The sequence below is a fragment of the Papio anubis genome, chromosome 15, assembly GCF_008728515.1.
Source record: "Papio anubis isolate 15944 chromosome 15, Panubis1.0, whole genome shotgun sequence".
Lineage (NCBI taxonomy): Eukaryota > Metazoa > Chordata > Mammalia > Primates > Cercopithecidae > Papio > Papio anubis.
In genome coordinates this window covers 75,887,084-75,911,082 of record NC_044990.1, presented here as the reverse complement: position 1 = coordinate 75,911,082, position 23,999 = coordinate 75,887,084, and the positions used below count along the sequence as shown (strand labels likewise).

The window sequence follows — 23,999 nt, the reverse complement described above, 5'->3', positions numbered from 1 at the left end:
AGGGGAGAGATGCCCAAGGCCCAAGAGGGACCGCAAGGGCCTTTGCCCGATGCCACCCAGTCTGTCAGCACTTCTAGAGCTTTGGTTTTATCTTGTATTAGCATGTGTAGCTTTAAGGGGACGGGCACCTACAGGCTTCTGCCTGAAGTTGTGTAAACGCAACAAAACGAAGCTTTCGAGTGTTAGGACATTGATAGGAGGGTGACAGCCCCCTCCGGCAGCGCGCCACAGGGGCGAGCCAGAGGCGGCCACACACCACGGAAGTTGGGTCCAAGCCTGCTGACGTCGCCAGGGTCCCGCCCACCAATCCTCTGGACCCGCCCACATTTCTTCTAGATCCGCCCCTTTCAGTGCCGAACTGCAGTCGAGCTCTGCCCACGCCCTGTCAGCCACTGGTGAATTGAAAACCTGGAGAGCGGAACCCCGACCGGCAGCCGGAAGGCCCCGGGACACCTCATAGCAACAGCCGGCTAGGGGCATCTAGTGGGAAGCTGGGATTCATTCTAGCCAACCACGTCATGTCTCTGCACCCCATGGTACCATTCACTACCAATAGGAGAGCCTCCCCATACCACGTGACTTTCCCCCTTCAACCAATCGGTAAAAAAATATGTCGCGGGATCCGCAAGCACACCTCCCAGTGCCTCGCCAGGCGGGGCGGTTCGCGCACGCTTTGCCAACCAATCGTAGGTGAGCTGGCGTGTGACGGAAGCTTCGACCAAGCCAACCAGAGCTCGCGAGCCCCTTGCCACAGAGGCCGGCGGGATGGAGACAGGGCCCGGCTGCTGGCGTTTGGGAGGGGCAGAGATTGAGGAGCCAGTTGCTGTGCTCTGTTCTGGCAAAAGAACAAGATGGGTTGCAAGCCAGAATGATGAATTCCACTTTTAACGTCGTCTCCGTGGCATTCTGCCTAAATGATGGGCATGGAAGTGGTGCTGAGGGATGTGGGCTGAATCGAGAACACAGGGACTTTTGTCTTCAGGGTGAGAAATGTTCCGGTCCTTAAGGAGATATCGTGCAGCAGTTGCATGGGTCTTCCAGGCGTTCCTCCCAGAACATTATTTTTTCTTTCACTATTAAGTTTTAAAACTTAGCGTTCTGTCGCTAGCATTACATCTTAGTTACACACCCTCTCCCACCCATAACGTCAAATTTAGGAGACGTGACATCCTGAAACATTCCTGCATTATTTTTTGCAGTTACCGGTTACTCGGTTTACTTTCTTTAAACTAGGTCCTTCTCAAACTAGTCTCATCCGTTCGTTACTGTCGCACATTTCCTGCGAATAATACATTTCTGTAGTTCTATTGTTAAAGCCTGGCATACCTCTCCCCCGGTCCTCTTTCCCACAAGGTCATCATGCAGAGGGGATTTTGGTCTGAGTTAAAAGCCAGGTATTCTTTCACTATCTTTTCTGTCGATAGTCAAACTACTGCAAAGATTACTCAAATTTAGTAGTTTCCTATTTCCCTAGAGCTTCGTTATATTAGAATGGGTAACTTATATTTGCATTACCTTGCTATAATAAACACACACCAAGTTTTCATTTAAAATTATCAAGGACAAATGTCCTCTGAATTTAAAAATGTGTATGTAGTAAAATATAACTCAGCATTTCTTGATTACATATCATTAAAATATGAATGGTACTATCTGAGCCACCAGAATCAGCAGTGAAGGTACTATATTAATAAAAAGGACTAAGAATCAGGACTGTTTTAAGGGAATTGGAACCGAAGAGGATCTACTATTTCATGCTAGGCTAGTAATGTGAAATAGTGAATTAAAATTGAGAGAACTTACATGGATGCTTCATATCTGAGCTACTTTGGCAGGGATGTTTCAAGAGGATGTAGGTAAGTATGATGTTCACCTAGCTTTCCAGAAGTCTCATATTTTGTGTAAAACTGGTATGCTTATTCATGGTTACTTTAGGTTAGTAGCAGCTATACTTCTTTTCCAAGGAAAGACAGATTGTCTCTTTTAAGATTCTAATTGTGCATCTTGGTAATAAGAAGTTCTTAGATTTGTTCAATAGAGTCAGGAAGCATGAAGCTTTCTCTCTAGATCATGACAACCCATCTAGTACCTTGCATTACAGAGAAGCTCTAAGTCCATTTACTTTGCAAGGAATAAAGATTCAGTGATTTATGTTTTTGAGAAATTTGCTTTGGGATTGTGGGTCCAGAAGGTCGCCTTAAGCAACTGTTTTCATGACTCCTAGGTCCCTAGATGTTGAGAAGCTCTGGACTGAAGCTGTCACAAAAATAGTGAGTAGTCTCCGTAGTCACTCCACTTAGCATAATAGAGAGTAGGACAGCTTTGTGACATTTCTCAGGTTATTTCCCCTGACCTCTCATCAATGCTGACGTTTTTGATAAGAAGGAGTATAGAGACTGCAGCCCTTTGGGTGGTTATAGCTCGTTTATTTACAGGCCTTATATTGACAGGCCTCAGACTCAGATTTCATGCTCAGTACCATAAAGGTTGATTTTTAACCACCAAGAGGCAAAAGAAACATGACAGGTCAGAGCATATTTTCTCACTTATTCTGGCTTAAACGATGGTACTTACCTGATTTGTGGCTGTATGTGATATGTTGGGTGAAAGATTAGCTGCTATAAAAAGGATGTCAGGACGTGTAGAGAATTTAGAGGACTTGGGGAGGAGATGGATGTCTATTTTCTAACCCCTTAGTCATGTTCATTCTGATGCCAGCATAAACTCTATTCTGAGATGATTATAGAAATAACTTTTGTCTTCATTCATTTGTTTGTGGGAAATAAATAAAAATGATATAAAAGAAATGTGAATTATGCCCAAGAGCTGTAAATCTGTAAGACAGTGAAAACTTAACGCTGTAACTGACACTGCAGTATCCCTTTAGTTTCCGAAGTGCATTGCCAGGAGAATAAAAAGAAAGAAAATCTTCATTTCTCCTCCCTCCACTAAATCTGAGAGGGAGTTATCTCACCTATAGCCAGATACCTTCCATTATCACAGTTGTGTTACCATGGAAACCCAGGTCCATCCTTCCTTTCTGTGAAAGATGTTGGAAAAGGTGGTATGAAGTGGGAAATCCACTGTATTCTGGGACTTCCTGACACCAGCAAGAAGCAAATATGCAGAGAATTTAATAGAACCAAATTAGTAGAGGATATTTGTAATGCGAGGGGTACTTTTCGACTGTAAAACTGTGATTCCTATTGCTTCTTATTAAAGCCTGCATGCCTCTGATTAACCATAAAGGGGAAGGGCACGTCAAGTACATTTAGCACCTGTGAAACGCTGCTGGCAATTATAAGGAGAGCAGATGATGGTTTCTTGCCCTCTGAGGCTCCTAATACAGTTGAGAATCTGAAATATATATGTGGAGTGGAAAGGAAGGGGCAAAATAAACTTTGTTCTTCCTTTAAAAATGTGATATGTCTCAGTGTTTTTGAAAAGAAAAGGAATTAGAATGCAGAAATTAAGAGTATGGGAACAACTCAATAAAAGAAACTTATGGGTAGACAGAGTAGATGTTTCAAAAGGCCATTTTAATCAGAAAAAAAAATCTGAAAGAAAATGTGTAATGATTAAAATGTAGGCAGAAAAAAGAAAAAGACTGAAGAATCTTAAGAGCTGGAGGATTCTGTGGAAAACAGAGCTTCAGTGTGATTCATTTAACAAAGCAGAAGAGCAGGCACAGTGTTGCTTGCGTACCCAGCAGTTTCCCTTTATTTTTGCCAAAGAAGCTGGGGTGAATCAGGATTGGACTTTAATAGCATTGCTTTCCCTCTGCCCACCGTTAGTCCAGAAGTAGGCACGTGACTCAGTTCTTGTAATCGGAATGGGGAGAAGGCTGCTGGGGCTGGAGGGATTTCTAGGATATTGACAAGAGTGAGGAAATATCCCTGTTTTCTGATGTCACTCTCCTTGCTTCCTGCTTTACACATTGAAATACGAGAATGTGGACACCATTTTGGGGCTATGATGCATTATGGCATTATGATGCAATACCATAGAAAGCCAGCAACTTCAGATGGCCAAGGAGGAGGATGGGAAGAACCTAGGTTCTGCATGACAACTTTGGACAGTCAAACTAACATTAGAACTTCCTACCTTTGGACTTATGGCTAAGTAAACAGCTGGTGTCTTTCGATTTAAGTCTGTGTTGGTAAGGTTTTCTGCATCTTACAGCAAAATACATCCCACCTGTTACAAAAAGTGTGAGCCATTCCAGCCAAAATGGGGTTTAAAAAAATCAGCAAGCATTTGTGAGCACTTTCATTTCACTAATATCTGAATGATATTTCAAAGATACTATAATATTAATTGAGCAATTACTGTGTATATTTTTTAGGCTCTGGGGATACAACAATAAGCAATTATCCTAAAGGGCTTGTATTCTAGCAGGAGAGACAGATAGTAAGCAACCAATTACATGTTTATGTTACAAAGTAATGGTTATCATTAAAACTAATAAGAAGGAAAAATCAGGAATTAGAAAAGGCATATAGTAATTATATAAATAATATTACAAAATGTATAACTAAATAGCTGAATGAAATTACAAAAACAAACACTTTCCAAGTAAATGAGAATGAAATGTATAGTTTATAGTGACATTCGCAGAGGTGGAGAGACACCGTAAATTGGAGTAGGTTAGTCCAGGAGAGTTAGTCTGAAGGAAATTAATATTGTATCAGGTTTTGAAGGAAGTGGCTAAAGGACAGGCTAGATGGGGCAGAAGAGAACACTCTAGATGTAAGGAACTGGAAGAGCAAAGGAAGAAAGCAGGAATGAAGAACGAATAAGGGAAATATCAGAATCACTTGATTTTTAAATTCCCTGTAGCAACAGCATTCTAGGGGCATCTCTCAGAGAAAAAGAAAGATGCCAGAAGTCTCAAAGCAAGATTATTTAAAAGTATAAAAATAATATAGGAGAAAAATACAGAAGACAAAGTAGGAGTACAAGAGTGCATTTGAAATTAAGGCATCATTCAAAATAATGAATAATTTATAATGTGGGCGTCAAAAGAGTTGTCATAAGAAGTAATTATGGATTTAAGGGCATCAAGAAGGAGGGATTCAAACTTTCACAAATAGAAATAGAAGGAAACATGAGGAGTGGCAAAAAATAAGGACAGGTAGAAAAACAGTTTTTGCTTGTGGTTATTTTTCCATGGTAGCTGTTATTGACATGCATTATGTAGAAATGAATGGAATTTGATTGAAAAGAAAAATTTCAATAGAACAGTAATACATAAAGATAGTCTTTTTGGTAACTAGTGTAATTTAAAATGTTTTCAGTAGAATGCCTTTTTTGTACCTTGCTGTAGGAAAATCTTTTCAACAAAAAAAGCTGTAAGTAATAATAAGTTACAGATTAGCAAAGCATTTTGGAAATAAAAAAACCCATAGATGTGCCAAATGTGATAGTAGAGCAACAATAATAAATATTTGTAATAAAAATCAGAACTTTTTAGGCATTATGTGGTTTCTGGTCAAACATGGTTGTAGTGCTAATTTTTCTAATGCTATTTTCTGTACAAATATAAGAATTTTTTAAATTAAGCTATGGTAGATATATGAACACATCTTGGTATTATTGGAGGTAGGATTTACCACTCACTTTTTGTGACCCCAAGTGTAACCCTGAACAGACTTCTGCCTTAACACCAATAGCACGTGATTGTGCTGTCTTCTCCAGTGACTGGGGAAAGGGACAGAGCTTTGTTCATTTTTGTTTTACCAGCATTCAGCACATTGCCTAAAAACAATTGTGGGAATTCATAAAATGTTTGTAAATAAATGAGCAACTGAGTGGACTATAATGTTGCTTCTAAAAACCCTGGGTTTTGAACACAGAGAAGATAAGAATAAAATGAAAGGAATAAGGATTTTCCCTAAATCAAGGTGAGGTTGATATAAGTGTCCTCTAAAGTTGGTCTAATCTCCAAAGAAACTTGTATCTCAAAAACACTAAGTCTGCAACAGGCAAGGTCAATGGCAGTTTGTAGACCTGGAATTTAGTAGTGCCAGGAAAGATCTGAAAAATCATGTCTTCTATCAACTGACTGTTGTCTGAAATTCTGCACTTAGGGTTTGGTCTTTTGATGTAAAAGTTATTTTTTTCCAATTAAAATGTAAGTGGGAGATATACAGTTAAATTTCACAGTCTGTCAACTTTGGGCATGGAATTATGTTTACCTGGATGAAAAAGAAAATGAAGAAAGTAAAATAGAAGAAAATAGTTTAAATTGGGGGATAAGTCATGGCATGAGTATGTGCCCAGAGCGAGTATAAGGAGGCCATGTAAATCCACTTATTTTTGTCATACACTTACTAATTTTTTTCAGTAAGGTTAATCACTCCACATGGCATAACATGAAAAATAACAGCCTTTACAATTACTAGATTCTTAAACTCATTTCAAATACTTTTAAATTTTTATGAGATTATAAGAAGTTTTTAAACTTTGAAGCTGCATCCCTTCTCTGATTCCCTCCATTTCTCTTCTGCTTCTCACATTATTGTGTTCAGCAATGGTTTGGAGGCATCTTGGGGAAGACAGAGCAGAGTTATGGTGGAAGGACCATCTAACTCTTCTCAGCAGCCATCCAGTTATCTTGTTGAGGGAAGTTATTCATCCTGCTCTCTAGAATTATCACCTCAAAAATCAGTTTCCTGCTTTTCACAGAACAGTACACCATCTTTTACTATTATCCTAATTAATATTTCTCACACAGCCTTACAAAATATTAGTCACTTAATGAATTATTAACCACATTCATTGGGCTGCACTAGTTGAAAAATATGTCTTGTTTACTTAGTCAGAGCGCTATCTCTGTGCAATGGCATTGATGGTGAAATTGATCAGAGTCTACATTTGAATGAGATAAGCTGAGGGAGACATTTCAGAAATAGTAAGCCTTATTTTCCTTGGTGTACCAGGTAGTCAAGGAAAGTTAAAGTATTTTCTTATACTTTGTCTTGATTACATTCTTTTGGGGACTGGTCTCTGGTGTTTATTAGGTTTTTAAGATTTTGGCCATTTTCCATGCAAACGAATGTTTCCAATGAAGAGATACAACAATGCGTGTTAATTGCATAAGAAATATTAATCTGTTAATGTAATTAAATTATATAAGCAACAATTAGTTTCAAAGCTGGAATGGATTAAGTCAGTTCTATACTACACACTGACAAAGTGAAAGGAACTCAAATGGACAAATTGTGGTGCTGTAAGGTTATGATTCTTAAGATTTTTATATTAAAGTTGCAAAGTTTCCAAGTGCTCAGTGCTGCTCTTTACATTAGGGCTGTAGACTCTCTTAAGCCTGAGGGTTCTATCTGGATATGTGATTGATGGGGTGGAGGCTGGACTGAGGCTTAGTAAGACATTTAACCACACCTTGTATGATACTCCTTAAATGCTGGCTCTCACAAACACAGAAATAGTGAACATTAACTAGCTCTGTTTCGATATCTACCACCTACCTGTCAACTTAAAATCATGAAATCTATAAATTTGGAGAGGAGAGCTTTATTTCTTACTAAGAGTTGCAGCCAGCAGGGTGGCCATCCTAGCTGGCTGGGAAGTGTAACCTCAGGCAGAGACCAAAAGAAAAAGTTATTCTAGGGAGGATGAGATAGGAATTTATGCTGAATGGATTGGCCAAGTATATTTATTTAACACGTTGTAGGAGGAGCTATAAATATCCATGAAGAGGGGGCATGTGCATGAATAGTAGGCAAACATGGATGTTACGTACGTCCCTTGTTCACTTTGGTGTGGAGACTTCACATTTAAATGCATTCCAATTAAGTTCTATATGTCAAAAGGTGAAGCAGGGATATGAAGGCACTCAGTGCTCAGCCTCTGTAAACCAGACAAAACCAGAAGATGGTCAGTGGTCTCTTATCAGGAGAAAGTTACGGAAATCAGTCTTTTGTCCAATCAAAGCTGTAGCTGTAGCTTGTGGAAAAGAGGGGTCAGTTAGTCAGCATCTGGTGCTCAATGAGCTATGATTGTTTCAACAGTGCTTATCTTGAGGCCAGTGCTTGTTTAGCTGCTAGAGAATAAGAAAAACCTGTGGCAATTAGAGCATAGTTTATTCTATAAGGGTAGGGGTATGTGACTTTAGCTTTTTCTGTCATGGCCTTAGGTCTCATTTATCATTTGGTACTTTATTGCCACAAGGAGCCTGTTCCATTAGTCTTATGATCTCTATTTTAACATATCTATTTTGTTTTTTTCCTCCACTTGATTCCAGAAAGGACTAAAGTACATTTCATAAATACATATAAGATAAACTTAAATAAAAATAAGAAAACTTTAAATAAAAATGAACTATATTAATACATTTCCAGTTTTAAGGGTCAAATAGATTTTTTCAAGAAACCTTTATCTATTCAAAATAAGTTTTTTCAGAAACTGTGTTGCACATTGGTGTACATCTCTTTAAATAGATTTCACCATGGCATTCACACTTTGTGTTGCCCTCTATGTCTTAGGGTTGGGGTAGGGGGAGCATTGTTAATGCCCAAATCCTTCCCAAGTCTCATCAGTGAATAATCTGGGGGAAGGAGGGTTGGGAATGTGTATATTGAACAAAATCCTCTAAATAATTCTGACTTGCCTCTGGGTTGAAAATCAATTTAGCCGGGCGCGGTGGCTCAAGCCTGTAATCCCAGCACTTTGGGAGGCCGAGACGGGTGGATCACCAGGTCAGGAGTTTGAGACCAGCCTGACTAACACGGTGAAACCCCGTCTCTACTAAAAAATACAAAAAACTAGCCGGGCGAGGTGGCGAGCACCTGTAGTCCCAGCTACTTGGGAGGCTGAGGCAGGAGAATGGCGTGAACCCGGGAGGCGGAGCTTGCAGTGAGCTGAGATCCGGCCACTGCACTCCAGCCTGGGCGAGAGAGCGAGACTCCGTCTCAAAAAAAAAAAAAAAAAAAAAAAGAAAATCAATTTAACAATACTATGTGTTTTCTGAAGTAAAGATCACACTTAAAGGAACTGGTGATCTTGGAAATTTTTACCGAGGATACTAATGAGATAGCCTACCCCAAATCCAGAATTTAACTTAAATTCCACCTCCCCTTGTTTTCCTTAAACTAATCTCTCACCATATTTTCCAAAAACTTTATACCTTTCTTCTCATGTGTACTGCAATTTGTCTTGCATTATATTTATCTTTGTCGTTTCAGCTGGTATATGGACTCATGGATGTCTGGCGGGGAGGAGGGTGGAGAATCTATAAGTGTTTTCATCTTTCTAATCTTTATTATGCTTTAGTCCATAGTATATATTCAGTAAATGTTGAATGAATTGGATTAAATATAAAACATTAAATGTTATGAAAAGTATGCTTAATTTTCAAATTATCAAATTATTTTATTCTCCCTACTAAAGAGAAATCAATGGTGTTTTTCAACTTTGAACTGAAACTCTAAACTATATGAACTCATAACAATGTGAAATTTTAAACAGTATTATTCTTCAAAAGACAGTATCATAGGCTTAATTCACAGGAACTGCAGCTGGGTCTCATCCTTTAAGCAATCGTTTTTAATGTTCTAACCAAATACTTATACTAAAAGACAAACAACTGCTGAATGTGATAAAGTAATGGAAAAATATAGAAAAACTCCCATTTTCTCTATCTCATTGCATGTGAAATCATTCTTAAAAAGAATCACTTCCACTTCTATTTGAATCAAAAATAGCCAATAAGGCGATTCTAACTGGTTTAAAAAAAACCAACAAGAATAAAACAAATCACCAAGGCAAATGAGTTTTAAAAGATATGAGTCATCAAGGTTAAAAAATATTAGAAAAATATACAAAAACTTACACATGTCCTTGATATAGTTTTGTCTTGTGTCCCCTTAAAATTTCAGTAGCTTTTCTTGTTACTTAGAAATCAAGGACATCTGATTGGCAGGACTTTGACAAGCTGCTAAGGAAACTATTTATGATGTCTTCAGTCCCCATATTAAAGACCCCCTTTTTCATTCTAGCTGAGGGCTGGTGTAGGCAGGACAGGAAAGCTTACAGATGGTGGGAGGCACAGAACCTTCATAGGGGCTGAGGCAAGAATATCCAGATGACAGCAGACGGGAGAGAGAATAAAAGATGCCAGCCTTCTCATTGTGAGTTTACAGTGGCTCCCTTAGTCGGGGGCTTTTGGCATGGTTCTCATGAATTACACAATCTAATCTACTTCTGTACAGAAGATTTTAGAGGCACAGTTGAGTGTGCTAAAATGGCATTACTACCTACTCAGAACATGATGCTTCTGTGTGCCCATATGCCCAACTTATTTTCAAATGTATTTGAGAAAAATAGAAAATAGGCATTCTTAGTACTAGAGACATACAATAAAAATGCGCACGACTCTATCCATTTGTAGGTTTCTTGGGAGTTTTGTCAGGCTCCAGGGGACCCATTTTTGTACTACATGAGTTCTCTGGTCATAGATCGTTGATGTCATTGGCACATGGTGCCTAGCTCATGAGCCAGTAAGATTTGTTTCCTCCTAGGAATTTAGAACTGGAGTCCAGAGGGTGGGGCTGGGCATTTGAACTAGGAAGTAAGGAAAGCCACACTGGGAAAGCCTTTGATGGCCTCTGTGTACAACTCAGCAGAAATGCTAATCTGCAGAGAAATGTCAAAGAATAAAGTGGATTATTAGAGAAGTAGTGATGGCTCACTTAGTTCCTGAGAGCTTTCCTACTCATGAGGAGATCCAATTGCATTTTCTACCATTGGCATTGAGATCCCCGCCTCCACCCCAACATTACACTAAATTTTCCTTTAAGTTAGTATCAGTGGTTTTCTGGTTTTCTATTACAACCAGAAGATTCCTGAAAAAGACAAAATTATCCTGTTAGAACATGTTTTCTTATATCTCTGTTAAGAATACATTGGAAATGAACAGCATTCTATTGTCAGTTTGTCAGCATTAATTATAAATTATGGCCCAATATTTTTACAGAACCTAATTGCATATAGCTGATGACAGTGACTTCTGGAGCTGCTTTATGATAGTGTTAGTTAGAGGGTCCTGCCAGATTCCCTGGAGGAGATAGTTTGTCCTTTCTGTGATGATGGAAATAATGTCTCTCATGCAGGTTTAATAACAAGATGCAGTGCAAAAGCTCCAGGCACTAGCCAGGTCATGTGACGTGAGGCCTGGGATCAGCTTATCTCACAGACCCAGACATAGAACCCTGTGCCAGTCCCACAACAAGTGGACAATCCAGGAGGATTTGAGTATTTCCTGCAGCTATTCAACAAATACAGAAAGAGGTGGTTTGCTTCAACTTAACTATTTATTGTTGTTCTTACGCAGCAACAATTCTCCAGTTGTCATCTGGAGAAACGGAAAAGTAATATGAAATCATCTAGTTCCTCCTTAAGATAGTACTTGGAATCCTGTGAATGCAGGGATTTCCTTATTGTCCTACCTGCAGGGAAGGGCATTCAGGGCTTCTGGATCATAACCTCGGTCACATTTTAAAACTTGACGTAATGTCTAAAATAGCTGTATTTATATTTTAAACTAACTTGAAAATGAAACTACTAGACCATATAATTTACCTACTAAATTTGGACATTTTTGAGAATAAAAAGGGATACTATTAATAATAAAATGAAAACAGGCCTTATAAAACCATCAGGTCTCATGAGACTTATTCACTACCACAAGAACAGTATAGAGAAATCACCCCCATGATTCAATTATCTCCCACTGGGTCCCTCCCACAACATGAGGGAATTATGGGAACTGTAATTCGAGTTGAGATTTGGGTGGGGACACAGCCAAATCATCACAATGTTAAGTTGCTCTTAATCATTTTATTGATGAAGTACAACAGGTTGATTAGTAATACAGGAGTTTTACCTGATCCTTACTTACCTGTTTTGTAAATGTTATTTTGGAGAAAACTACTCCTATGATTTGTTTATAAGAAGTCTAGCATGGAGTGTCGGTGATCACATTTAGAGAATTATAACTGTGATATTAATGAGGACTGACAGTGTGGATGATGATGATCCAATTCATGTGCATCAGAAAAAAATATCACAACTTGATTTTTTTACCTGCTTTGTTTCAATTAATCCTAATTTTTAGAAAACAGATAAACGCATGACCCAGACAAGGGTCTTTGCTTAGTAAAGATTTGGAATTTTCTCATGCCAAGAGATCCTTTCCTGAGGCCTTTTCCAATTGAATCCAAAGTTTGCCATCCAGTTCTTCCAGAGGAGAAGAATCTAGATTTAGTAGATTATTGTTATTATTATTATTATTTTGCCAACTTCTAGTCTCTCCTTCATGTATTTGACAGCTCCTTAAAGTTTCTGGCTATAGCCCAGCCCTCCAGCTCCCTGACTGAGATGGGACCTATCAGAAGCATGTGGGTGTTAAAATCCCAACTTGCCTCCATTCCTCAAGCCCTGGACTTAAATTGGGGTCCTCTGGCCCTGTGGATAACCTTAACCTCATTACCTCATTTCCACTCCAGGTTTGAATTTCTTCTCTCTTTCTGTATCTAGTGATTTCCCATTCTATCTTCTAATCCTGACTTTAATGTAATTATATTTGCTATATTTTGTTCAATAATTACAAGTTATTGGAATGAGGCCAAGAGCCCTTTCTCAGCAGTTTAGTCTCCAGATGTTGGTATAAATGAAGATTAGACTTCTCCTGATCTTCAGATCTTTCAGAATGCCATGTCTAATTTTTTTCATGAACAGAATTAACAGAGGAAACCAGAGCCAGTATCTAAAATCTCAGAGTCCATCACAATGTTTTGAGTTCATCATATATTGTGACATAGGCCATCACAATGTTTTGGGAAAACAAAACAAAACAGTCTCCTACCCTAAAATACTTAGTATCTTTAATTAAAACCACCAACGTCAAACCCTGATGGCAGTGAAACCACCAATTTTAAACTTTGCGAAGGAGCTGGGGTTGTTTTACTAGGAATAATCACAACAGGTCAGGTAGTATTTGTGGAGGGTTCACTTTTGAGTAGGAATATGGGGGTCACCACAAGAAGTTCTGTCCACATCAACTCAACCCTTGAGGAACATGGAGCACACATCAGGATGCAGATGTACACTTGCCTTTACAGTGTCCAAGTTCCTATCAGTGAGCCACACTGTTCTCAGATCCTCAGGGTCCATAGTCTTTTCACATGTTTTTTATTTGGTACCCTGAACTATAGGACTGGGTACACTGTAGCTTCAGTTAAGATGTGATTGGTGTAGACGCATTCACTGACGTTTGTAGGGTTTTCCTGGATTTGTTTTCCCTTGCAGTTTTGGATGGCTGGTTCTCTGGGGGCTCAGGACGACACCAGGCAGTCGGAGTAAGGCTGTGCTCTGGCAGGGACTGATGAGGCCTGGAGGAGCGGGGATGTGCACAGACTCACAATATCTTTTTTTTTTTTTTTCTTTTTGGCATTTAAAAAGCATCAGATTACATTGTGAATAAATCCATACTGGAAGGTTATTTAAGTCAGTAAGCACCAGTCTGCCAACCACATAAGCTGTACAATAGCCTCTATCAGGCTGCTTAAAGGAAAGCAGGCTGAAGATTGATCCAGGATGCCAGGACTTGCATCCTAAAAGTCAGGCTCTTTCTCTTCTGCCTTTACTACTGAGGGAAAGGAGTAGGGGAAACCAAGGTAAAGAGTTTCACGAACCTCCACTCTTCCCCTCACGTCAGCTCTCAGCACTGAAGAGGCAAGTTAGGAAACACAAGTGTCCATCAACAGACTAAATGGATGAACAGAATGTTCTATATCCACACAGCCGAGTATCAGCCCTAGATAGGAAGGCAATTCTGACACATGCTACAACATGGATGAACCTTGAGGACATTATGCTATGGTGAAATAAACTCATCACAAACAAATACTGTATGATTCCACTTATATAAAATATCTAGAACGGGCAAATTCATAAATATAGAAAGTAGAAGTCACCAGGCACTAGGGGGAGAGGGGAATGGGGAATTGTTGAATGAGTATAAGAATTCTGCTTGAGTTGATGAAAAAGATCAGGAGAGGGATGATGGTGATGGTTGTACAGCATTGTGAATGTACTTAATGCTGCTGAACTTAAAGCCACTTAAAGTGGCCTCTGTGTATAAAACCACAGTTCTTAAAAAGGCAAGTTGAGGGGATTACCACTTCTGGAAAGATGGAGTGGATTCACTTTTCCCTATTTCTCACTGAGCACAACTAAAACCCCTGGACATGCATGATATGTAGAACAAACAGAAGAGTCTAAAAGGTGGAGAGAAGAAAGCAAAGCCTCCAGGGACCTTGAGACCCAATAAATGACACAGATGTGAGTTTCCTCGGTTTTCTTTTTGCTTCATATAACCTAGACTAAGTGCTGCAGAAGTCGCCTGCTTGGAAACACACCAATAAATGCAGGCCAAAAAAAAAAAAAAAAAAGCCCTGAGTAAAGGGCTTGACATTGAAGGTGCTGGTTTCATATTTGATGGGGGAGGGAAGCAGGTGGAGCTGCAGTAGGTGACTCGATGTCTAGGCCTAGAGAGTAGCCCCCAGATTGCTGTGGATGCAAACTTGCTGGAAGGATCTCAAAGACACCCATTGAGTCCCCTAAATTTTTCCTTTATTGAGATTATATAAAACTTTTGTTTTACTCTATTTAGGTTAAATAGTACACAAAACGTTGCCTCATTTCCAATCTTCACAAAAAATTTCAAAGACTGGTTTGATATAGTATGTAGTATGGGACTCCTTAGTTATTGTAGCTCAATATAGTGTCTGCAGAAACTGAGCCAGCTCAGGTGATTCTACCCCAAGTAAGTATGGTTACTCAGGAGAAATTATACCCAGAACTGACATTATTCCAGCACTTTTAAACAAATACTGAGAATTTCTAAAATTCAAACATGGTAAAGATCAGCTAACCTTTAATCCTATGAGAAGAACAACATTTAACCCCAAAGAAATCCTCAGTTGCAAGTCTCTTTACAGCTCTGTAAACAGCAGGGTGGAGAATGAGGTGAAGGCTGCACCTGACAAATCACCAAACCCTTGTTTCTGTTCCTTTGTTTTCTCATCTGTAAAATGGGGATAATAATAAAAATTCTTCTAAAGATTAAAAAACATCATGTTAGCTACTCACAGTTCTCATCACAAACTGTAAATCTTGGAAAGCAGGGACTCTCTTTGCCTTTCGAACATTCCAGAAAAACCTAGTCTGCTGCCTTGTAGACATTCAGGAAGGACTTAACTAACCACAGCATCGTGTCCACTGCTGAGCACTTAGTACCAGTACTCTGAGCTATGGAAGACCTGGAAGGTCTCTTTGTATCCCTGGGGCCAGAAATCTACACCACCTGGTCAAAGGTCCTGTTCTTGATGGCTTAGAAATCTGACCACTCTTTGATCCCAGGCGGGAATATCCCAGTGGCAGAGGAGACGGGCACAGTTCTTCATTAAAACAACCATATCATTTCTTATACATCCTCCTTGGAGGATCTCAGGATTATCGTGGCTTCTTCAAATCTAATTAAACCATGAAGCCACCCTATGAATGAGTGGACTTTTTAATCCCTGTCTTGCAAGTTGAAAAACTTGTTTGGTTAAATTATAATGTCAGGCATACTAATTTAGGCATATAAGAAGTGTAAGCAACATTCAACACTTACTCCATATTTTATCCACTGGGTTCTACTTGGCAGGTACCAAAGAAGAAAAATTAATACCTTATCATTTATGCCTGCTGTTTTTTGTTTTTGTTTTTTAACCTCCCCTAGTTATCTAAGGGACTTTAATTCTCTAAATCTCAAGGTGGTAGGCTGACTTTAGTGTAAGTAAGATGTAAATGTAGTGATCATTTTTTGAGGGATCTAGATATTTAATTTAAAATGTCTCTAGTTAAGGACAAATAACAGAATTTCTTTAATTTATACAGCAGTCTCAATTAGGCAGTGGTTAGTAAAAATGTATTTAAAAGGCCTAAATCAAAAGTTAATGAAATTGGTTGTTTATTTCACCTGCTGTTAACGGATAACCACAAACTTCATTCTTGGGTGTCCTCACTTTCTTATTTACATGAATTATTTATCTTATGTCTCAAAATTTAATACATGTCATAGAGCTGCAAATTACACAATTCATCTTGGGTTTTGTAGTTTGCTGTCTACATGGGTAATCAATCTCAGCTATTAGTTTTATTTATTAAACCCAGCTCAAAGTAAAGGTTCCCGGCCCTATCTTATATGCTAAAAAAAAAAAAGATATGAGTTTAGTCCGAGATGTTGAATGCAGTGCAGCTAAAAGAAAACCAATTTAAAGTGAAAGGTGAATTAATAAATGCTGTGCCAATCCTGCATGTCGGATTATAGGAGGAGATTAATGTTTTGTTCCTGCAAGGCAGAAATCAGAACATACTGGACAACAGGTAAAATTAAATAATGGTTTCGAAACCATTCACACGGAATCAGTGGAAACAGAAACTGAAAATGTTAAAGAAAGGAACACAATCAGGTATAAAACCACCAGCCCTCTGCTTAAAAGCTGAATTTTGAGACAGAGTTTGCTCTTCTTGCCCAGGCGGCTGGAGTGCAGTGGCACAATCTTGGCTCACTGCAGCCTCCACCTCTCAAGTCCAAGTGATTCTCCTGCCTCAGCCTCCCAAGTAGCTGAGATTACAGGCATGTGCCACCACACTCAGCTAATTTTTTGTATTTTTAGTAGAGATGGGGTTTTACCATGTTAACAAGGCTGGCCTCGAACTCCTGACCTCAAGTGATCCACCTGCCTCAGCCTCCCAAAGTGCTTGGATTACAGATGTAAGCCACCACGCCTGGCCTTAGCTGATCATTTTAAAAAATAATACTGGTTTCTATCCTAAGATCCTCAAGCAAAATGTTCAATAAGCTTAGTCAGTAAGTCCAGTGACAAAATGCTCAGAAAACTGCTAATGAAATCCTTTTTGAGTGGTGTTTTGTGTGCTGCCTTCAGTTGAAAGTTCATAGTAGAGGAAGATTTAGGTCCTGTGACTATGCATCTGGACTTGGGGAGGACAGAGGAGGAGGAAAGATGGGTTACAAATTAAGAACCTGAGCTCAAAAATTTCAGGCCATGCTCAGCTATTCACATCATTTTTTTGCCTTGCCTCATATTAAGACTTATGTTTGTCACCCAATTTCATAAAACTGTCTTCATTTTTAAGCTTTCCAAACAGCTAACTAATGAACTTTTATTAAGTAGAATACTATTGTAGAATCCTAGGGACTTGGCCACTAAATAGCATTGCAGATAGAGAGCTCAGTATGCTGAAGTCATCATGATTGGTTTTTCCTCAGTGTTCGTAAACATCTTTTCTCAGGCAGCAAAGTCTTTATATTTGCTGTTTTCCTCCTGCCTGTAACATTCTCTTTCCTCATTCCCTATTTAACTCATACTCAACCTTCAAATCTCAGTGTACAAGATTTTCTAGGGAAGCCTTCTAACATTCCAGATGAACAAAGATCCCTTTGTTATAGATTCTCATTTCCTTTACACAAAACTTCTTTTGATTTCCATAAAATTTTCACTTATCCATAGAATTATTTTATTGGTGTCTGTCTCTCCCAAGGGAAAGTAAGTTCCATGAAGTCAGGTGTCTCATCATTTTACCTCTAGTTCTTAGCACCGTGATTGCAGAAGAGCAAGAACTCCCATTACCATTTGTTGAATCAGTGGCTGAAAAGCAAGAGCAATTATGCTTTTGAATTTGGCAGAAAAAGGCATGCAAAACACAACTTCTGTGCCTTTTATAACCATTATGGAATCAGTATCCTTGAGGTCAATAAGAAGGGACAAGTTTTTCTTAGTATTTTAAGCACAGGGATGACTATACAAATGAACAGCAACCTTCACATAGAGCGTCAGCTCATTAGGAAATAACTATGAAAGATGTTTGAATGGATGATTCGCTATTGTGCTGCAAATACATAAGTGGCTTTGGAATTGACATCAATTTTCTATCATTTGGTTGGAAGAATGAAAGAGGAGAAAATTGAGATGGCCCCACTGAGTGCCTTGATCATTGATAATTATATCCTGCTTTTCCCACTGCTGTAACATCTGCTGACCTTCCAGGACATGTTTTATTGCTCTATTGCAGCAGGAGAGATCAGCAACGAGACCATCTTGTAGAGATTAGAAAATGGGATTTCCTTTTGTTCTATGACCTCAACACCCCCTCCTCCCTACCCCTTGTGGCCTTTAGTTCCTCTTTCTTTTATCAGGGAAGGTGTCACCTATGGATTTCCTCTTCAAAATTGCAAAGGAAATCCAAGGTTTCATTCCTTTTCAGCCTGCTGCTTGGCCTAGTGACAAAACCCAGTGATTGTTTTAAATATAAATATAAATGAAATAGTAAAAATTGGACCTGAGCAAGAAATTTTCTGTAGTTCATTTTCATCTCATCTCCAGTTGATGCAACACATGTCCATTGCATATCTTTGATACAGAAGGCACTATGGTATGTGTTAGCTAATAAAATGAAAACATTCACAGTCTAGTAGGAGGAGCAAAGTTGCAGTTATCAATCTAAGACAGACAGTGATAAATATTAAAATAGAAGCACAAAGAAAATGTTATAGAAGCACAGGGGAAGGGGAGACTAATTCCAATTTAGGGGTTTTGGAAGATTTGAGGAAGGATTTGGACCTTGAAATGTGGATCTTTAATAATGGAGAAGCTGCACTTTGGGAGGATGTGGACAGATCACCTGAGGTCAGGAGTTCAAGACCAGCCTGGGTGAAACCCTGTCTCTACTAAAAATACAAAAATTAGCTGGGTGTTGTGTCATACACCTGTAATCCCAGCTACTCGGGAGGTTGAAGCAAGAGAATTACTTGAACCCCAGAGGCAGAGGTTACAGTGATCTGAGATCACTCCACTGTACTTCAGCCTAGGCAACAGAGCAAGACTGCATCTCAAATAATAATAATAATAATAATAATAAAGATTTCAGGGAGCTTAAAGAGGAAGAAGAGGGTCTTCTAGGCAGAAGGAACAAGGGAAACCTAGACAAGAAGGTAGGGAAGCTTGAAGGATGCTTTAAAATCATTGAATAATACTGTGTGGCTGGAGTTTGCAATGTTTGGAGATAATGAGAAGTAGATGATAAAGGTAGATGGAGCCTATGTATAGAGTAAGCCTCGAATGCTATATAAGGCAATTTGGGCTTTATTCTGTAATAGGATATATTAGGGAAGGTTGCCTTGATCTAAGTTTTAGTAAGTTTTTGTTTGGTGTGGTTTAGTAAGACAGCTGGAATTCTACTCTGATGAGGTGGTGAGAGATTAACAGGGAGGCCAGCTCAGCTCTTAGCGTTCTTCTTACGTCTGGTCCTCTTATTCTCTAGAGGTTTTTGGCTTGGATCTACCTGAGGTGAGGACAAGGGTTTTGTTGACTGGAAGTGGGGCAAATCCTGCTCAGGTTTTGAGTTCTACTATCTGCAGAAGAGGCTGGTTACATGGTGGCCTGGTTCATAATGTCGCTGGGCCCTTGAGCCCCAAGGAAGGTGATGGAGGACAACCAATGTTTTTCTCTGCTACCTTGGAGGCCTGCATGTGCTCTTCTTCAAAGTGTGACTCAGTGTCATCATGGATTTTGATGTTCATTTCGGCTTTGTAAATTTCGTTAGTGAAATTTCCTCCCATAGCCTGGCAGTAGTAGAATGCCTGACAGTTCTGACAGTTTTTGTTTTCATTCTTTTTTTTTTTTGTCATTTCATTCTTTTGTGTGTGTGTGTCATGTATGTTTCAGTGTAAAGTTGAGAAAGGCTGAATCTTGAACTGTTATCCAGATGTCATCTTGGACCACAAATAAGCACATGATATTTTGAAGTTCCTTTTGGTGATTTCCTGTTACAATGAAAATAAGGAATCTCATGATATATTTCTTGCCTGTGATTATTTACAGAAGTCAGATGAGACTGAAGGGAAGTTGGAAGATTATCTGGGCCACTGTAACAGCAGCCCAAGAGAGAGGGACTCAGGACCAGGACTCAGGCCATCACAGTGGAAATGGAGAAGAGAGGATAGACATGAGAGTTGCCAAATGGGTGGAATACATAGGGGTTTATTGTCGACTGGATATAGCTACTGAGAGGAAGGGTACATTTGCTGTATTACCCAGGTTTCTGACTTTAGTGACTGAGCAGATAGATGAAAATGTCACTCAAAAGGAAGGAAAATGTAAGAGTAAATATAAAGATTTTCACAAGGCTAATCATGGCTTTGTTTTGGGTATGTTGAGATGGGCATGCCTGGGAGGTTTGTAGGTGCCTATATATGCAGTAAGAAGTAAACGCATGGCACTAGAGCTCAGTGGGTCTGTCTGGCTTGGATTTGTCATTAGGATGTTACTCTGCAAAAGAATTGAATAAATTTATGCCAAGGAACTGAACAAATTTCTCAAGAGTGTACCAGTAGAAAATGAAGATAAGAGGGCCAAGGTAAGAAGCTTAGAGACCACGTGTTGTGTTGTGAACAGAGAAAGAAGATAGCACCAAAAAATGAGAAGGAAAGGCCATGAGAATGAAACGGAGATAGAAGATGGTGACTGGTGACTGGTGAAGGGAGGAAGGGAGAGACGGAGGAAGTGGCAGGAAAGAAGAAAGGAAGAAGGGAGAGTTCCTATTTAGGAATGGTTGAATGAGCTGGATTGACAAATGTTCACTCTCCATGTAGAAATATGGAAATAGTGGCTAAACTACAAATTTTACCAAATGCTTAGCAGAATTCTAAGGTATTCTCTCTGGTTTCCAGAATTGAGGAAGGAATTCAGCTAAAGTAGTGAACAGAAGTTGACACAGTTGCATATTACTATTTATCCCAAATAAGTGAATGGATTTCCCAAGGGTGAGCATATCAGATGTGAATATAAGGGAGTCAAGGATGTATATACTCAACTTCCAGGACAGGAAACATATCTTAGTAAGTGGGATTATGAAGCCCACTTAGGGACAGAGTCAAGTCTATAATTTCCCTGTTTAGTGGGGAGCCAGGACCAACAAATGGGCTAGTCCGTGGCCCAGAAAAACTTCACTGACTGGCCTGGAAAAGAAGCTAGATTTGCTCCATTTGCCCTGGACGCTGGGCAGGAATCGAATCTCCTGAATGCAGAACCCAGAGATGCCACAGTAGACAGTGGTGCTGAGACAAGCTCAGAGAAAAAAATTCAAAGGACTGAGGAGACTTACCTGTATGGGAAAGACACTTTAAAACAGAATAGTGCAGTATCTCAGAGACTTTAAAATAAACATTTAAATTGTTCAAAGGGAGAAAATAAGGAGTAAGATTTCTAATTTAATAGTGGGACTTATTTTTGGGGAAAAGGAGCACACAGATTTATAAAAAGCATACAGACATTTTAAACAATGAAAGACATAGTAATTAAAATAAAGATCAAGATAGATTAAACAAGAGTGGATGCAGATGAAGAGAAAATTAGTGAAATGTAAAGTATATCGATGAAACTATACAGAATGCATCACAGAGAGACAAAGAGAGGGAAAATATGAAAAGCAGAAAGAAGAGACCTGGGAACTACATGAGAAGAGTCAATATACAGCTAATAGAATGTCTGGAAGGAGAAAATAAAGAGCCTGGTGGGAAGCAATAATAAAAAGAATGATTACAACGTTTTAAGAGTTAAACAAAAAAGAATCCTAAGTTGGAAAAGTCATGCAGAGCCCCACCCAAGAGAAATAAAAAAAAAAAACTGCATCTAGAAACCTTATATTAAAATTGCATAACATCTGAGATAAAGAGGAAAAAGCACAAAGCTAGAGGAGGCAAGAGAGATCATGTATAAAGGAACAAGCCAAATCAAGGGTTGACTTCTCATGCACCATCTCTGTGATCATAGATATCAGAAGACAATGCAATATCTTCAAAATGCTGGGGGAAACTAGATTGTATATCCACTTAAATGTCATTTAAGAAAAGGCACACATTTTCATACATTTCTAAGAAAGATTACTACCCACTGACCCTTCTAGCAGCAACTGCTAAGGGATTCACTTCAATTAAAAAATGAGAAATTTCCTTCCAGAAGGAAGGAGTAGGAAGCCCACACATATATAGAAAACTGATTTATGTCTGAAAGAGTATTGCAGACCAGTGGACAAAAGAAACACTATTCAATAAATGGTGCTAGGGCATTTCACTGTCCTCCAGGGAAAAGCAAAATGATATTGGATCCCTGCTGCACTTTATATACAAAAATCAATCCTTAGTGGAATAATTTGAAAGGCAAAATTGCTACAGAAGAAAAATATAAGAAGATATCTTTATGACCTTAGGGTAAAGAAGAATTTATTAAACCATAAATAAAAGGCTTGATAAATTTGACAATGTTACAAGTAACAAACAAAACAAATAGAACAAAAAACCTCTCCCCCAAAAAGACTGACATGTAGAACAGTTTTCAGAAGAGAAAACTTAAATAACTAAAAACTTATTACAGAAACAGAGGCTTAACTATACCAGTAATCAGAGATATGTAAATTAAATGACCTGGCAAAAACGTAAGTAGACTATATCAAACACTGGAGAGAATGTGGCATAAAAATCTGGATATAGTATCTCGAGATAGTATCTAGAGATAACTAATGTCCATTCACAGAAGTGAGTTAATATTTAAAGCAGTCACTAATCTAGACCATGTTAGGGCATCTTCATGCAGTGGAATGCTATACAGCAGTAAAAATGAATGAACATTAACTCTCGGGATGTGCCTGGATGATTCTCACACTCATAATGCTGAGTGAGTCAAGCAAGTTGCACAAGAATACATAATCTATGATATCATTCACATCAAATTTAAAATTCAAGCAATATTTCATGTAGTTTAAGGATACAGAAGTAATAAGATTATGAGGAGAGGCTTGGGAATGGTATTGACCAAATTCAAGAGGGAGAGTTATCTGATCTGGAAGCATTCACAGGAAGTTTCAACTGTGTTGTGAATAGATTGCTTATTAAGCTTAGGGGTAGGTAGATGGACGTTTGTTGCTATATTCTCTATATCTTTTTACTTTATTTTATTTTTTTTGAGATGGAGTCTCGTTCTCTCACCCAGGTTGCAGTGGCGTGCAACCTCTACCTCCTGGGTTCAAGTGATTATCCTGCCTCAGCCTCCCAAGTTGCTGGGATTACAGACACCGCCACCAGTCCTGGCTAATTTTTGAATTTTTAGTAGAGACAAGGTTTCACTATTTTGGTCTCGAACTCCTGACCTCAAGTGATCCACCTGCCTCAGCCTCCCAAACTGCTGGGATTACAGGCGTGAGCTACTGCGCCTGGCCTCTATACCTTTTTAGATCTTAAACATTGCATAACACTTTTCCAAAATGAAAAGAGTAAACCAGAGATGAGGAAATGGAGAGGACTATTCTTTCCACCTTTTTTCAGTGGAAGGGAAGAAAAGAAGAGAATGATTTTTAAAATATTTCTTGACACCAAATTATTTGGAAGAATTTAACAGTTTGTACAACTTTGTAGGGAAACCAACATTTGAAGCTGTAGAATTATGTGCTTAAACTCAATATATTCAACTTAGTGAAATAATGTTTATTCTTTGGTCTGTAGAAGCTGGAGATGATTTTTTTTCTGCATATTCCTTATTATTCTCTAACTAATCTAGCTTTTTGAGAAGAATCAATAGTATACATATAGAAAAAGTATCAATGTGAAAAATATTGAGTCATTGAATCTATTTATAAGGAGTATTTTTCCAAAGAAGCTGAAATTTGATGATATGAAGCTCTCCCACAATTTGTAGTCCAAAAGTAGATTGTTTGGAAAATGATAAGTCAAATACTTCTTTATTATTTTCAATTTCAGACACTAAACTGGATATCTTTAGATATTTTATTTCATGTCTTCACCATAAAACTTACAAAAACAAAAGAGCTCACCAACATCTATGTCTCTTTGGTGATGT

General features: G+C 38.7%; 1 long non-coding RNA gene across 5 annotated transcripts in view; it reads left to right on the top strand.

Annotated features, from left to right (window-relative positions):
- Window positions 1-542: 542 nt before the first annotated feature.
- LOC103879421 overlaps window positions 543-23,999 on the top strand; it is a 235,636-nt gene continuing 212,179 nt past the window's right edge. For 3 of the 5 annotated variants that reach the window (XR_004178542.1, XR_004178541.1, XR_004178540.1), the window contains exon 1: window positions 543-4,159. This is a non-coding gene — a long non-coding RNA (uncharacterized LOC103879421). The remainder of the gene's footprint in view (window positions 4,160-23,999) is intronic. The other 2 variants (XR_004178543.1, XR_004178544.1) reach the window with 2 other exon arrangements.